Source organism: Salmo salar, chromosome ssa13, assembly GCF_905237065.1.
Source record: "Salmo salar chromosome ssa13, Ssal_v3.1, whole genome shotgun sequence".
NCBI classification, from domain to species: Eukaryota; Metazoa; Chordata; class Actinopteri; order Salmoniformes; family Salmonidae; genus Salmo; species Salmo salar.
In genome coordinates this window covers 40,212,573-40,228,227 of record NC_059454.1, presented here as the reverse complement: position 1 = coordinate 40,228,227, position 15,655 = coordinate 40,212,573, and the positions used below count along the sequence as shown (strand labels likewise).

Below are 15,655 nucleotides of genomic sequence, written 5' to 3'. Positions count from 1 at the left end.
TAATAAATACACCAGCTGTATAGCTTCCAGTCCCCAGGGCGTGGCTGCTGCTGCTCAGCTCAGACGACTGATGAGGAGGAAGAGGACCCCAGGGAGCAGCTCTCGCACTCAAACATAAGCATCAGGGCACTCAGGGGCAACTAAGGCCACCACTCAGGAAAACTGCTCGTCTGTCCATGTGAGGACTGAGGAGTAGAACAGGTTTTCAGTTATAGATAAAGCCTGCTTTTCAAGCATGACTGATTCCATTCCCACTCCCAGATAATTCCCCTATCTGTTTCTCCTTGACCTGCTCTGGCTTAGTAGTGGTTGTTGTCAACAAAAAGCCCTCACAGGAATCACAGTGATGCAGGTGTGGTCTATCTTTTGTTACAATAGACACTAAAGTCACACAGTGAATCCAGAAAGGAGAATTGTGTGTTTCCATTCCCCTGTAAATGATAGGATCTGAGATTGTGTTGTTATCTACCTACATCCTCTTGTGCTCATATAGAAATGTACAGGCAAAAAAAAAAAAAGTTCGGTGTTGTCTTTTCAGTCATTTTACAACCGCAGGGTAAAGGACAGCAAGTCCAACTTGAGGCAAATTTTGTCAATACAACATTTACATAAAATCCATTCCAATATAGTGATTTTCAGGCAGGGCAGAGGAACAAAGACCAAGGCTGGTCCAGCATCTCAAAATTGTATTTATCAACCAGGTGAGTCCCATTTTTAAGGGAGCCCTGGACAAGAGGAAGCCGCAAGCAGTCATACAACTTGACTTAGTGGCCCAGCTGTGACTGCATTAAGACACGGAGACAGAGAGACACCTCTGAATGCAAAGGAGCCATTTCCTGTCAAGACAAGTGGGGGGAGTGAGAAGAAAATCCACACAAGACATTTTGACTGATAACCCTCCCGTCCGCACTCCCTTGCAACAGTGGAGGGATTGAGATGAGAAGTATGGCCCCTGTCACCCTGTTCACAGAGCAGGCTAGGCCAGAACAGGAAGTGACTAGCCTCAGTAGCCTGAAACCCTGGGAGGGCTGAGAGGACACAGTCCCTCCTCTGTTCTATTCCGCTCAATGAACCACAATCAGATATTCAATTCAAATGTCTCCAGCCACAGGGTCTCAGATAGCTGCACGGAGCTAGGGCTGGGTGAGTGACTGCTATCTGTGCAACCCCTTTCCATTCTTATTATCATATACAGTGGTTGCTAAGCCAACCACTTTAACAACATTGATTTAACAAATGGTTTGACTTTTGCATATTGTGCACCCTTACGTAAATCTACTTATGTAACTTAGGTGTGCGGGGTGTTCACTGCTCAGTTGACTAACCTGTAACTTGGTAATACACTCTAGGTCATAATTTTGGTTCCCTTTACACACACACGTTCACAAACACACTTTTACATGAAGCTTTGACAGTACATTACAATAAGGCTTAGACAGCCCCACCCAGCTCTGTGAAGATGGCCAGGGCTCACTTGGCCAGGGATCACCTGAAAAACAGATGTCAATCTCAATGTGTCTGCCCTGTTCAAATAAAGGATAGGCCTACATAAAAGGAAAAATAAGTTGTCCTCTTCCACCATTTATGGAAATACTACCCCAAACAAAGTCTGCTTCAACAGAGAACAGGTGGTATTTCCATTCCCCTCTTAAAATGGCTGCCCCTGAACATCACTGGGCACTAATTAGCACCAAAACTGGGCCAGATAGAGAAACAGAAGTTTGGTGTCTGTCTGAGTGTGCGTCTGCCACATGAAAAATTCAATGAGTTCAGAGGCTGTCACAGTCACAGTGCTCGCGCCAGCTAGCCAAAGTACCAATACAACTGCACTGAGCAGTGTGACTGTGAATCATACATCCGAAGGCCAAAACTAAGGGGGATTGTTGGCATCAGATATCAGGAAACGTTGTGCTGTTCTACTTGGACCAACAAAACAGCACGTGTCTATACTTCTGTATGGGTTATTCTTTTCATCATCCCACCATTTGTTCATCATTTCTATCCTATTCCTCAGGCCCCCCCAAAAAAACAGACCCCTACTCGTAATATTATCGCTAATTAAGTAGTTAAAAGTTCCCTCAAATGAAGCAACTCACCGGAAATGATCTTCACGAGAAAACTAGACTGTTCTGTTTTCATTCTATTTGCCCAGTTTGCTTCCTACAGCCAAATTAGGTTAACACTCCAATTCAAGACAATAATATAGGGTCAAAACTGTACATACTAGACGGCCTCAAGTGAGATTCATGGTAATGGAGTCACTCCTCAAGTAGTTCTATAAGGCCTGTCGAAATGCCCTTTCCATTTTACTTTTTCATTATGAGCACAAAGACATTTTATGAAAGGAAGTCACAACTTGTTTCAGAGGCAGATCATTCTCAAGGCTTGGACGCCTGGCTTCGGAAACAAGCAAGTCATTGACTACCGCCAGGCCTAGTGTAGTGAACTGCCCTGTCAGACAGAGTGATTCAGTATATAGAGGGAACAAAGGGGCCAATCCACCAATTGACAGGAATTTCTGCTTCAAGAGCCACTTTGCAGTGATCTCATCGGAACCAACATAAAGCTCCAAAGCTTTCACTGGATGACATTCTTTCATAGGATTCCAAGGGGCATTAAGTTCTGTCTGTGAGGCCTTTCCTTCGACGATGGCCCCCAAATCAGCCAGGGAAGATTCAGTTAGTCACGAGTGTTTCACCACCATGTCTGACTGGCCAGCTGAAAAGACATGTAGAGAGTGAGGATGGCTCCCAAGAAAGCAGCAAAATCATATTGAAATATCCCATTGTTTTATTACAAAAGAAGCACATTTAAATGAAATCTTCTGGAGGAAAATAAAGGGTGACTAAAAAGATTGCAGTGCTCTTCTCGTCATATTGTATGCTTTGGGGCATTACAACGGTAGAACTAAATATCCATGGAGCGTAAATCTGAGTGTGAGATTTTGGGAGACAGATGAACTGATTTTTGGAAGGGATATAGCCTATACAGAGATGTTAATAGCTTCAGAATGCTCTGCCAAACAACATAATTCCTCAATAAGAGAGAAAGAGACATAGGCTTGCTGTTCATGCTCATCCTCACAGAGCACACAACTGAATGGTTCATAGTTCATATTCAATTTAGGGTGTGTTCTCAATTCATCTAATAAATCGATGATCAGTTGACAATTTTATGGCGAATTCAATAGAATAAAATTCCTTGGCAAATTTGTGATTCTAAATTCTGGGTGAATTTCTGGATTTGAGATTAGATTTTCGCCTTTGTTCACACAATATCTTGCCTTCAGGCAGATCAAAAAGGTACAAGACAACACACTCGGCAGGGTGTAAACAAAGTGAATGTATACTGTGTAATGTATATGTGCGTGCTTTAGGACTATGACAACTCTGTGTTGGATACATTCAATTGCCATGAGGCCCAGGCGAACCCATTACTTCATCAAGTGTAGACCACTCCTTACATCTCAACACTGAAACCTGGAGTTTAATGTCATTATTCTTTAAAGCCATACTCAACTGGGGAAAACATAATTAATACCGTATGTTCAAAAACAGGAATTAGACATGCTAGGATACCGCTTCATTAAGAGTCAATATTTGTCTAAGTCATCTTTTTTATTATGTCACCTTTATTTAACCAGGTAAGCCAGTTGAGAACAAGTTCTCATTTACAACTGCGACCTGGCCAAGATAAAGCAAAGCAGTGTGACAAACAACACAGAGTTACACATGGAATAAACAAACGTACAGTCAATAACACAATAGAAAAATCTGTATACAGTGTGTACAAATGTAGTAAGATTAGGGAGGTAAGGCAATAAAGGCGAAATAAATACAATATAGCAATTAAACACTGGAGTGATGGATGTGCAGAAGATGAATGTGCAAGTAGAGATACTGGGGTGCAAAGGAGCAAAAAATAAATAATATGGGAATGAGGTAGTTGGGTGGGCTATTTACAGATGGGCTATGTACAAGTGCAATGATCTGTAAGCTGTTCTGACAGCTGATGCTTAAAGTTAGTGAGGGAGGTAAGACTTCAGCTTCAGTGATTTTTGCAATTCGTTCCAGTCATTGGCAGCAGAGAACTGGAAGGAAAGGCGGACAAAGGAGGAGTTGGCTTTGGGGATGACCAGTGAAATATACCTGCTGGAGCACGCGCTACGGGTGGGTGCTGCTATGGTGACCAGTGAGCTGAGATAAGGTGGGGCTTTACCTAGCAAAGACTTATAGATGACCTGGAGCTAGTGGGTTTGGCAACGAATATGAAGTGATTGTCAGCCATCTTGAGTGGGATAACACTAATCCTGAGCATTTGACACAGCCCATAGTTTAGTAAATAGGACATAGGCACCGGCAGAGACCGGTCTATACACTGAATATACATGACATAGACTGACCAAGTGAATCCAGGTGAAAGCTATGATCCCTTATTGATGTCACTTTTTAAATCCACTTCAAATCAGTGTAGATGAAGGGGAGAAGAAAGGTTAAAAAGGATTGTTAAGCCATTTGAGACATGAATTGCTTATGTGTGCCATTCAGAGGGTGAATGGGCAAGACAAAATATTTAAGTGTCTTTGAACAGGGTATGGTAGTAGGTTCCAGGCGCACCGGTTTGTGTCAAGAACTGCAACGCTGAGTTTTTCCACACTCAAAGAGTTTCCCGTGTGTATGAAGAATGGTCCAACACCCATAGGACATCCAGCCAACTTTACAACTGTGGGAAGCATTGGAGTCAACATGGGCCAGCATCCCTGTGGAACGCTTGACATATTGTAGAGTCCATTCCCCGACCAATTTAGGCTGTTCCGAGGAAGGTGTTCCTAATGGTTGGTATAGTCAGTGTATATCAACACCTTATAACATATCATCCCCCTCACACACTAGTGTATTGTTGATTGACTTACATATTGGCATACAAATGTAGCTACTCGAAAATTACGATGTGATGGTCAATGGGGTTTGTGTCCCAATCCTAGTACTAGCTACTGAATATCTATGTAAAATGGTAAGCACACAATTAACATACTTGCATTCAAATAATTTATTGGATTGAAAGCCCCTCCTCAGTACCCTGTTCCAGCGAGCTATTTCATATCAACTGTAGCCTATCAGAATAATTGTTGAGATCAGAATGCATCTCAATACATATTGCCCGGACCGGATACATTTGTGATACATTGTTTCTGTTCAATCAATGGTTTCATTTTATACCAAAATAACAAGTCACTTACCCTAACGCGTACCACTGGATTGCCGTTGCTCGTTTATTTACCAGATGGACAATAGTTCATCGAATGTAACGACAGAATACACAGATCCGTCATCGAAGTAAACCCAAAAATGATAACAGATTACAGACGACGTTCACAGCAGAAAATCTATGGTCGAACTAATGAGTTTTCCCATCCATTCAACCAGAGGGGCGGGCTAGGTCATGACGGGGAATGCCCGAGAATTACTGTACGTAGGCAGTCAGAACTAGTCTGATTGCAGCAATAATTTTAATCCCAATAATTATGAAAGGGAGTAGGCTTTCAAGCAGGTTGACAATTGCCGAAGAAATGACTAGATTTTGCGATGGAAAAAATATCTAGGCTACTGTGTTCAGTGCTGCGCGTAGTAAATCACACACACACAAGCAGAGAGAATTCAGGACCAAAACATAGAGGGTGGCAGCGTGTGGGATAGGAGGGGGTAAGGGGAGGGATTTGGAGTATTGGGACAGCTGACTATGGAGACCTAATAGACTGTGTTTTTGCATAATTAGCTTTAGGCTCATTTGAATTGTTCCGCATTTCAGCACCGCCCGCAAAAAGGGGGGAGTCCACACACACGCTCTATTTTGGAAGTATCCACAATTTTGCCATTGGCTGTGATTGGGATAAGGCGGGTCATGTTCACAATTAGATATGCATTTATTATACATAATCATGCATTAGAATTTGACAGGTAATTTGTCTATTTCTCACTGCAGGTCATGGTTAAAAATCAAAGGGCTACTTTGGGCACAGTCCTTGAGTCTACATTTTTAGGTTAATGAAAATATGCTATCATTTTAGGGCAGTAGGCTAAATATAGAAAAACAATTTTTGGGAGAGTGGCGTAAATTGAGCCATTTTTTTTACATTCAGCATCACGCGGTCAAGGGAAACATTATTCTTTATTACTAACATATGTACATATATTTCAGGATGTTGTGTATCCCTGGAAATAATCAAATCTCTTGGCAAAACAAGCAAGTATAGAGTAGTAGAGAATCATTGTACCATCTAAACCGCTGTGAAATATATTTTCAGCTGTTTGATGCTGGTGTACAAAACCGAACGTAAAAGACGCAAAAACTAAACGTTAGCACGGGAAGTATAGAACAGATCTGGTGCTTCTTACATTTGCTTTCAATGAGAAAGCAATATCTTTTACAAAAATGTCTGAATTTGGTCAGGTCGCCCAAAAAGGTACATATTGCAGCTTTAAGAGGCCTCTTTAAGACGCCTGCAAATTTCTGTACAGAATATTACCTCTACCTTTTGAAAACAATGTCTATCTTTATATCACATTACCTTTTTGCAATTTAATCACTAAGCATCTTTTAACACAGGCTTCACACCTAACAAACACGTACTTTTTAAAAACACTTAACATAGGACATGTTCTTACCTCAAATCCCAGCGATAATGCATTGCATTACACCTGGGAAGAAAACGCTTAAATTTTAACTTGCTATTGGCTAAATCATTGGCTAAACTTACCAAGGCAAACATTGACTATATTAGCCCACACAACTACAAGGATGCACTTTCATACAAGATTTAGTACCTCACATTGATACGTATAGAGACACAAACGGATGTATAGAACCATTTTAAAATGATCTACTTTGATTTAGATCCAATAATACAACCTCTTTCACAATACTTTCATTTGACTTGGTGCAAAACAAATTTGGGGACCTAACTTGCTTACCACTTGTTCGATGTGGTTTCTTCCTTCACAGAATCCATGAAATGATGACCTCTTCCTAAATATAAATGCAACATGTAAAGTGTTGGACCCATGTTAATGAGCTGAAATAAAAAGATCCCAGAAATGTTCCATATGCACAAAAAACGTATTTCTCTAAAACGTTGTGCACAAATTTGTTTACATCCCCATTAGTGAGATTTTCACCTTTAACAAGACAATCCATTCACCTGACTGGTGGCATATGAAGAAGCTGATTAAACAACATGATCATTACACAGGTGCACCTTGTGCTAGGGACAATAAAAGGCCACCCTAAAAATGTGCAGTTGTGTCACACAACACAATGCCACAGATGTCTCAAGTTTGAAAGTGTGCAATTTGCATGCTGAATGCAGGAACGTCCACCAGAGCTGTTGTCAGAGAATTGAATGTACATTTCTGTACCATAAGCCGCCTCCAACTTCGTTTTAGAGAATTTGGCAGTATTGTCCAACCAGCCTCAACCACAGACCACGTGTAACCATGCCAGCCAAGGCCCTCCACATCCGGCTTCTTCACCTGCAGGATCGACTGAGACCAGCCACCCAGACAGCTGATGAAACTGTGGGTTTGCACAATGCAAGAATTTCTGCACAAACTGTCAAAAACCATCTCAGGGAAGCCTATCTGCGTGCTTGTTGTCCTCACCATGGTCTTGACCTGACTGCAGTTCGGCATCGTAACTGACTTCAGTGTGCAAATGTTCACCTTCGATGTACACTGGCACGCTGGAGAAGTGTGCGCTTCACGGATGAATCCCGGTTTCAACTGTACCGGGCAGATGGCAGACACCGTGTATTGTGTTGTGTGGGCGAGTCGTTTGCTGATGTCGACGTTATGAACAGAGTGCCACATGGTGGCAGTGGGGTTATGGTATTGGTACGGACAACGAACACAATTGTATTTTATCGATGGCAATTTGAATGCACAGATATCGTGATGAGATTCTGATGCCCATTATCGTGCCATTCAACCGCTGCCATCACCTCATGTTTCAGCATGATAATGCACAGCCCCATGCCTCAGGGATCTGAACACAATTCCTGGTCGCTGAAAATGACCCAGTTCTGCCATGGCTTGCATACTCACCAGACATGTGACCCATTGAGCATGTCCACCAATTTCACACAGCCATTGAAGAGTAGTGGGACAACATTCCAAAGGTCACAATCAACAGTCTGATCAACTTTATGCAAAGGTGGTGTCATGCTGCATGAGGCAAATGGAGGTCACACCAGGTATTGACTGGTTTTCTGATCAATGCCCCTACCTTTCTTTTTCAGGTATCTGTATTCCAAATCATGTGACATCTATAGATTAGGGCCTAATTAGTTTATTTCAAATCGACTAATTTCCTTATGAACTGTTACTCAATCTTTGAAATTGCATGTCGCATTTATATTTCGGTTCAGTATAGTTACTTTGCCAGTCTAAAGCAGTGATTACAACTGTTCTTCTTCAGCATTATGGCAGTACGCAAACAAATGTTACAGGTGCATGCCGCCACCTACTGTATTGGCTGTGTATCAGCCTACTATTCTCCAGTATGAATTCATTCCAATTTATGAAAAGAAATTGCCCTACCAACTAACCCTGCACCCATTAAAACCTCACCACTATTCCACTACCTTGACCCAATCTGATCCTACTCCAGGCCAGCAGGCTGGGAGGACAGGATACTGTAGTTCAAAACATCTTGTAACTCTCATCTCCTGTAAAATCTAAAAAACACCCAAGTACTTCTCTGCAGCTGTCACCACAACATCTATCCTCTGTGATTTACATTCCATTCCTGCGGTACAATTCCTGCAGTACAACTGACAACCATGGATATGAATACAAAAAAAACTTACTGAAGCACATGTTATTCCTATCACTTTTGTCCTCGGCCTACTCACAGGGATTCTCTTAGGATCAATGAACCTGGACCCATCTTCCTCTACTACTCTCTTCACTGCCTCAGCATATGACACCTTCTGCACTACTCTGATCCTGGTAAGCTGAACCTGCCTTTCTCTCACCAGACACCTCTGATCTCCAGCACCATGGGTAGCCCTACAGTTTACACACACACAACTTTTCCCACCGATACTATACAGTCCTTTGTCTCATGTCCTCCCGCACACTTCTCACATCTAGGAGTCTCCCAGATTTCCCCCAAAAAATCTCACTCCCACTGGGCCATCTGTCTTACAAATGTTTGTGTATGAGATCTGTCTTGTAGCATGTGGAGGGGTGTGGCAACCAAGCGTGCAGGTGACCATGGTCTGCTCATTAAGAAGGGACACGCCATTACAAATTGGGGGGAAATAGTTTCTTCACTAGTCCAGCTCTTTAAAACTATTCTATATATTTCTGTCTCGTACAGGTTATAGTATCTAAATTGTCATTGTGGAGTTCTTTACTTTGCTAAGTGTTTATTGGCTTAGTTTGACAAAGTGAATTCAATTACAAGTGCTTCCTGTTTCCTAGTCTCTGCCAGGTTATATCCAAATCGACGGGACCACAGTGGAGAAGGTGAAAAGCTTCAAGTTCCTCAGCATACACATCCCTGACAATCTGAAATGGTCCACACACACAGCCTCTTCTACCTCAGGAGGCTGAAGAAATTTGTCTTGGCGCCTAAGACTCTCACAAACTTTTACAGATGCATCATTGAGAGCATCCTGTCGAGCTGTATCACCACCTGGTACGGAAACTGCACTGCCCGCAACCGCAGGGCTCTCCAGATTGTGGTGTGGTCTGCCCAACACATCACTGGTGGCACACTGCCTGCCCTCCAAGACACCTACAGAACCCAATGTCACAGGAAGGCCAAAAGAGGCAAAGCATAGTATAGACCTTACAGTGAAATGCTTACTTACAAGCCCTTAACCAACAGTGCAGTTCAAGAAAGAGTTAAGAAAATATTTACCAAATAAACTAAAGTAAAATTTTTTAAAAAGTAACACAATAAAATAACGAGGCTATATACAGGGGGTCAATGTGCGGCGGTACAGGTTAGTCGAGGTAATTTGTACATGTAGGTAGGGCTGAAGTGACTATGCATAGATAATAAACAGTGTAGCAGCAGTGTAAAAACCAAATTGCGGCGTGGTCAATGTAAATAGTCCGGTGGCCATTTGATTAATTGTTCAGCAGTCCAATGGCTTGGGGGTAGAAGTTGTTAAGGAGCCTTTTGGTCCTAGACTTGGCGCCCCGGTACCGCTTGCCATGCGATAGCAGAGAAAACAGTCTATGACTTTGGTGACTGGGGTCTTTGACAATTTTTGGGGCTTTCCTCTGACACCGCCTAGTATATAGGTCATTAATAGCAGTAAGCTTGGCCCCAGTGATGTACTAGGCCGTACACACCACCCTCTGTAGCGCCTTATGGTCAGATGCTGAGCAGTTGCCATACCAGCCGGTGATACAACCGGTCAGGATGCTCTTGATGGTGCAGCTGTGTAACTTTTTGAGGATTTGGGGACCCATGGCAAATCTTTTCAGTTTTCTGAGGGGGAAAAGGTGTTGTCATGCCCTCTTCATGACTGGCTTGGTGTGTTTGGATCATGATAGTTCGTTGTGATGTGGACACCAAAGGAACTTGAAACTCTCGACCCTCTCCACTACAGCCCCTTCAATGTTAATGGAGGCCTGTTCGGCCAGCCTTTTCCTGTAGTCCACGATCAGCTCCTTTGTCTTGCTCACATTGAGGGAGAGGTTGTTGTCCTGGCACCACACTGCCAGGTCTCTGACCTCCTCTCTATAGGCTGTCTCATCGGTGTCAGTGATCAGGCCTACCACTGTTTTGTCTTCAGCAAACTTAATGATGGTTTCGGAGTCATGTTTGGCCACGCAGTCGTGGGTGAACAGGGAGTACAGGAAGGGACTAAGCACACACCTCTGAGGGGACCCAGTGTTGAGGATCATCGTGGCAGGTGTTGTTGCCTACCCTTACCACCTGGGGGTGGCCCGTCAGGAAGTCCAGGATCCAGTTGCAGAGGGAGGTGTTTAGTCCCAGGGTCCTTAGTTTAGTGATGAGCTTTGTGGGCACTATGGTGTTGAACGCTGAGCTGTAGTTAATGAACAGCATTCTCACATTGTTGTTCCTTTTGTCCAGGTGGGAAAGGGCAGTGTGGAGTGCGATTGAGATTGCATCATCTGTGGATCTGTTGGGGCAGTATGTGAATTGAAGTGGGTCATGACCAGCCTTTCAATCACTTCATGGCTACAGAGTGCTACGGGTCGGTAGTCATGTAGACATGTTACCTCCGTGTTCTTGGCCTCAGGGACTATGGTGGTCAGCTTGAAACATGTTGGTATTACAGACTCAGACAGGGAGAGGTTGAAAATGACAGTGAAGACACTTTCCAGTTGGTCATCGCATGCTCTGAGAACACATCCTGGTAATTCGTCTGGCCATGTGGCCTTGTGAATGTTAACCTCTTTAAAGGTCTTACTCACATCGGTTGTGGAGAGCGTGATCACACAGTAGTCCGGAACAGCTGATGCTCTCATGCATGTTTCAGTGTTACTTGCCTCGAAGCAAGCATAGAAGTAATTTAGCTCGTCTGGTAGGCTCGTGTCACTGGGCAGCTCTCGTTTGTGCTTCCCTTTGTAGTCTGTAATAGTTTGCAAGCCCTGCCACATCTGATGAGCGTCGGAGCCGTGTAGTACGATTTGATCTTAGTCCTGTATTGATGCTTTGCCTGTTTGGTGGTTTGTCGGAGGGCATAGCGGGATTTCTTATAAGCTTCCGGGTTGGAATCCCACTCCTTGAAAGCGGCAACACTACCCTTTAGCTCAGTGCGGATGTTGCCTGTAATCTATGGTTTCTGGTTGGGGTATGTACGTACAATCACTGTGGGTACGACGTCATCAATGCACTTATTGATGAAGCCAGTGACTGATGTGGTGCACTCCTCAATGTCATCGGAAGAATCCTGGAACATATTCCATTCTGTGCTAGCAAAACAGTCCTGTAGCTTAACATCTGCTTCATCTGACCACATTTTTATTGACGAGTCACTGGTGCTCCTGCGTTAATTTTTGCTTGTAAGCAAAAATGAATCAGGAGGATAGAATTACTATCAGGAGGATAGAATTATGGTCAGATTTGCCAAATGGAGGGCAAGGGAGAGCTTTGTACACATCTCTGTGTGTGGAGTAAAGGTGGTCTAGAGTTTTTTTCCCCATCTGGTTGCACATTTAACATGCTGGTAGAAATGAGGTAAAAACGGATTTAAGTTTCCCTGCATTAAAGTCCCCAGCCACTAGGAGAGCCGCCTCTGGATGAGCGTTTTCCTCTTTACTTATGGCCGTATACAGCTCATTGAGTGTAGACTTAGTGCCAGAATCGGTTTGTGGCGGTAAATAGACAGCCACGAAGAATATAGATAAACTCTCTAGGTAGATAGCATGGTCTACAGCTTATCATGAGATACTCTACCTCAAAACCATCTTAGTTAGACATAAAATTGCGTGACTAAGATCTTCTCTAAAAAATGTTTTTAAAAAAAGATTTCTTGTGTTATTTTATACAGACTATCCACTATATTGACCAGATACTGTAGTGGCTGCTCTAACCTCAATGAAAATAAATGGTCTGTGTTCGAGAGGACCAAAACCGCAATGTATAATGGTTAAATTGTGACTGACTGATCTCCCAATAATTAGTTATTTATGATGCATGGAGGTTTGTAGATCAGTCGTTTTGATGCTCTCAAACACTACCAATGGGTGCGTTTGAGTTGTAAGGGAAAGCTACCGACTGTAGACAAAAGTCGAGGATTGAAGTGGGGGGAGGTGCATCTTCGATAGCCAAAAGTTAGACACTGATTTTCCAACAGCAATGCTCAGACCAACATCCCAGTGTTGTCATTGTTTATCAAAGTTTTTCTTTATAATGTCGAAATAACATGGCTCCAATACCCATATCACACGCTCACAAACTGAAATCATGTGTGTTCATTGTACAGAGCCTCAAATATCACATTCATTTGTATATAGGTTATCCACTGTATACAGGAAGTTGGTTCCTGTTTCAGTCATGTCTAAGGTCCCATTCACGTGGATCAAATAAACACCCAATTGATTGGTTTACAATAGTGCCTCCCACAATGCAGGCAAGGTTGCAGGAGGAAGTTGGTGAAGAGCAGCTGCAGAAACTTGCAGTCAACTTCATTACCTTTGATCACATGATTTCTGTAAAGTTCATCCAGTCGACATGTAGGAGCAAGTCAGACAATTTTTATGCACATAACGCAACACGTTTTGAAGGCGGTGACCAACGATACGCTTGAACGAGTCCCATGTCTTAAAAAATGGAAGGCAATTGGAGAAGGCAAGATCAGGTGGGACCATTCTAGGCAGTGAGAGAAGGGATATGCATGTGAACAACAGGTGCAACGGTTTTCACTACTTACCACAGCCACAAAGTCAAAACTGTACCCTAAAAATGTATGGGGAAAAAATTTGCTTTTTGGTCTTAATTTAAGGTTAGGGTTAGGCATAAAGTTAGTAGTGTGGTTAAGGTTAGAGTTAGGTTTAAAATCACATTTTGAGAAGATAGATTGAATAAATAGGTGGGATTATATGACTTTGTGTTTGTGGTAACTAGTGACGACCAGGCACCACGCTATTGCCAGACTTGTATAACCATAACAAACAGTTTTTTGACCTTGTGACCTTATTTGACCTTTTCTGCTGCTTTTGGGACATGGTTTGATCCCCCCTTGGGGCACTACTTGTTGACTAATTAAAACAGTTAAACAATCACAATACAGTAACTATTGGTCACTCTTATGTATTATTATTGTAATATGTATTAATTATATAATTGTGTCCATTATTAATGATAATTTTTATGATAAACCTTTTTTACTGCACTTGAGAGTTAGAGGCCTAGATATCTTACAATGTATTTATATATTTACAGACTGTGTGTGTGTGAGAGAGAGAGAGAGGAGAGAGAGTGTGTGCAGGTTGTGTTTTATTTTTTCCTTGTCAGCCACCCATCTCTGCTTTTCTGCTTCATAAAAAGCTGAGGTCTGGAACTCCCTCCAGGTCATCTCTCTCTCCATTCCTTGGCCTTGGTTGCCTGATGACTCTGCCCCTCCAGGTCATCTCTCTCTCTATTCCTTGGCCTTGGTTGCCTGATGACTCTCCCTGATTTTAAATCGCTACATACATTCATTGTGGAGAACAAACATCAGTTTGGCCAGAGCAATGTGATGGGTAGCCAGGGGCCTTAGTACATTAAAAACACTTTTGCAGGACAATAAACTATCTGCCTGCCACTCCTGGGAACCTTGTATATACTGTATGTGAAGGAGAGAGAGAGAGTGTGAGAGTGAGTAATGTTTTTCAACTCAGAAAAAGCACACAGAATTTCCTCAAACTGTACACATTAAGCAATACTCTTTTACAATATTATCAATCACACTGTCACGTCCTGACCAGCAGAGGGAGTAGTCGTGTAGTATTTTGGTCAAGACGTGGCAGAAGAAGTCTGTGTATGTGTGTTCTGGGATGTCTGTTTCTATGTTGGTCTGTGTGGCTCCCGATCAGGGACAGCTGGTTATCGTTGTTCCTGATTAGGAGTCATATATTAGGAGTGTGTTTGTCATCTGGGTTTGTGGGTTGTTTCGTTAGCACTGCTATTATTGTAAGTATAGCCTGTCTTTAGTCGTGTTTGCTTTATTCATTATCATTAAAAGATGAGTATTCACATCCCGGCTGCATTTTGGTCGCTTCAACACGACGATTTCTGTGACACACACTTTGATTTGATAGCTATTTGGATTCATTATGTAGATGTTAATAATGGATATGTAGGAGTAAATATCTCCGATCCTAAAATTAAAATGGAGCATACATAAAATAAACAAGTAATTACAAATTATTTACATTGGGGATAATGTGTGTGTGACAGCGAGAGAGTGTGTGCATGTTGTGTTTTATTTTTCCTTGTCACTCACCCATCTCTGCTTTGTCAGTCTTGATAGGCCCAGTGTATGCACGTCTGGGAGAGGCTGTTGGGCAGTGGTGGAGTGCATGGTAGATCTGAAAGAGGGATGCACAAAGTGGCAGTAAGTATACAGCTCAACATGTTTGTGTGTGTACATCTGGTGTGAGTGAATGTGTATGATAATGTAATCTAATTCTGAATTACCTGATTCCATCTGAGAATCCTTAAAAGTTTCTCCCTCCACGGCCAGTGTAGTAGGACCTGGTGCAGCCAGTCAAATAAATACCATAGCAGAGGACTGCTGGGAATGCAGCTGAACTGCTGAGGGTGGCAGATCTGAAAGAGAGGCACCATTTTTTTTGATTATTTATTTTTTATTTTTGTTATTTTTTTTCGATTCAATCAGATACTAAAGACTTTTAAAAAAAAAATTTTTTACCTTTATTTAATAAGGCAAGTCAGTTAAGAACACATTCTTATTTACAATGACAGCCCACTGTTCCTAGGCTAACTTCCTTGTTCAGTGGCTGAATGACAGATTTTTACCTTGTCAGCTCAGGGATTCGATCTGGCAACCTTTTGGTTACTGGCCCAACACTAACCACAAGACTACCTGCCACAGATAGCCGACTCCCGCATAGCTGATGTTTTGGTGGTGTCTGAGGTTTAACTGCGTTGTAAAATCGATAAGCAG

The 15,655-nt window shown here is 42.5% G+C and overlaps 1 protein-coding gene across 5 annotated transcripts in view; it reads right to left on the bottom strand.

Moving 5' to 3' along the window:
* The window catches only part of LOC106567112 (proto-oncogene tyrosine-protein kinase Src), a 55,240-nt gene extending 49,572 nt beyond the window's left edge, over window positions 1-5,668 (bottom strand). For all 5 annotated transcript variants that reach the window (XM_045693259.1, XM_014136021.2, XM_014136023.2 and 2 more), the window contains exon 1: window positions 5,240-5,668. The gene's annotated coding sequence lies outside the window, so the exon portion shown is untranslated. The remainder of the gene's footprint in view (window positions 1-5,239) is intronic.
* Window positions 5,669-15,655: the final 9,987 nt, after the last annotated feature.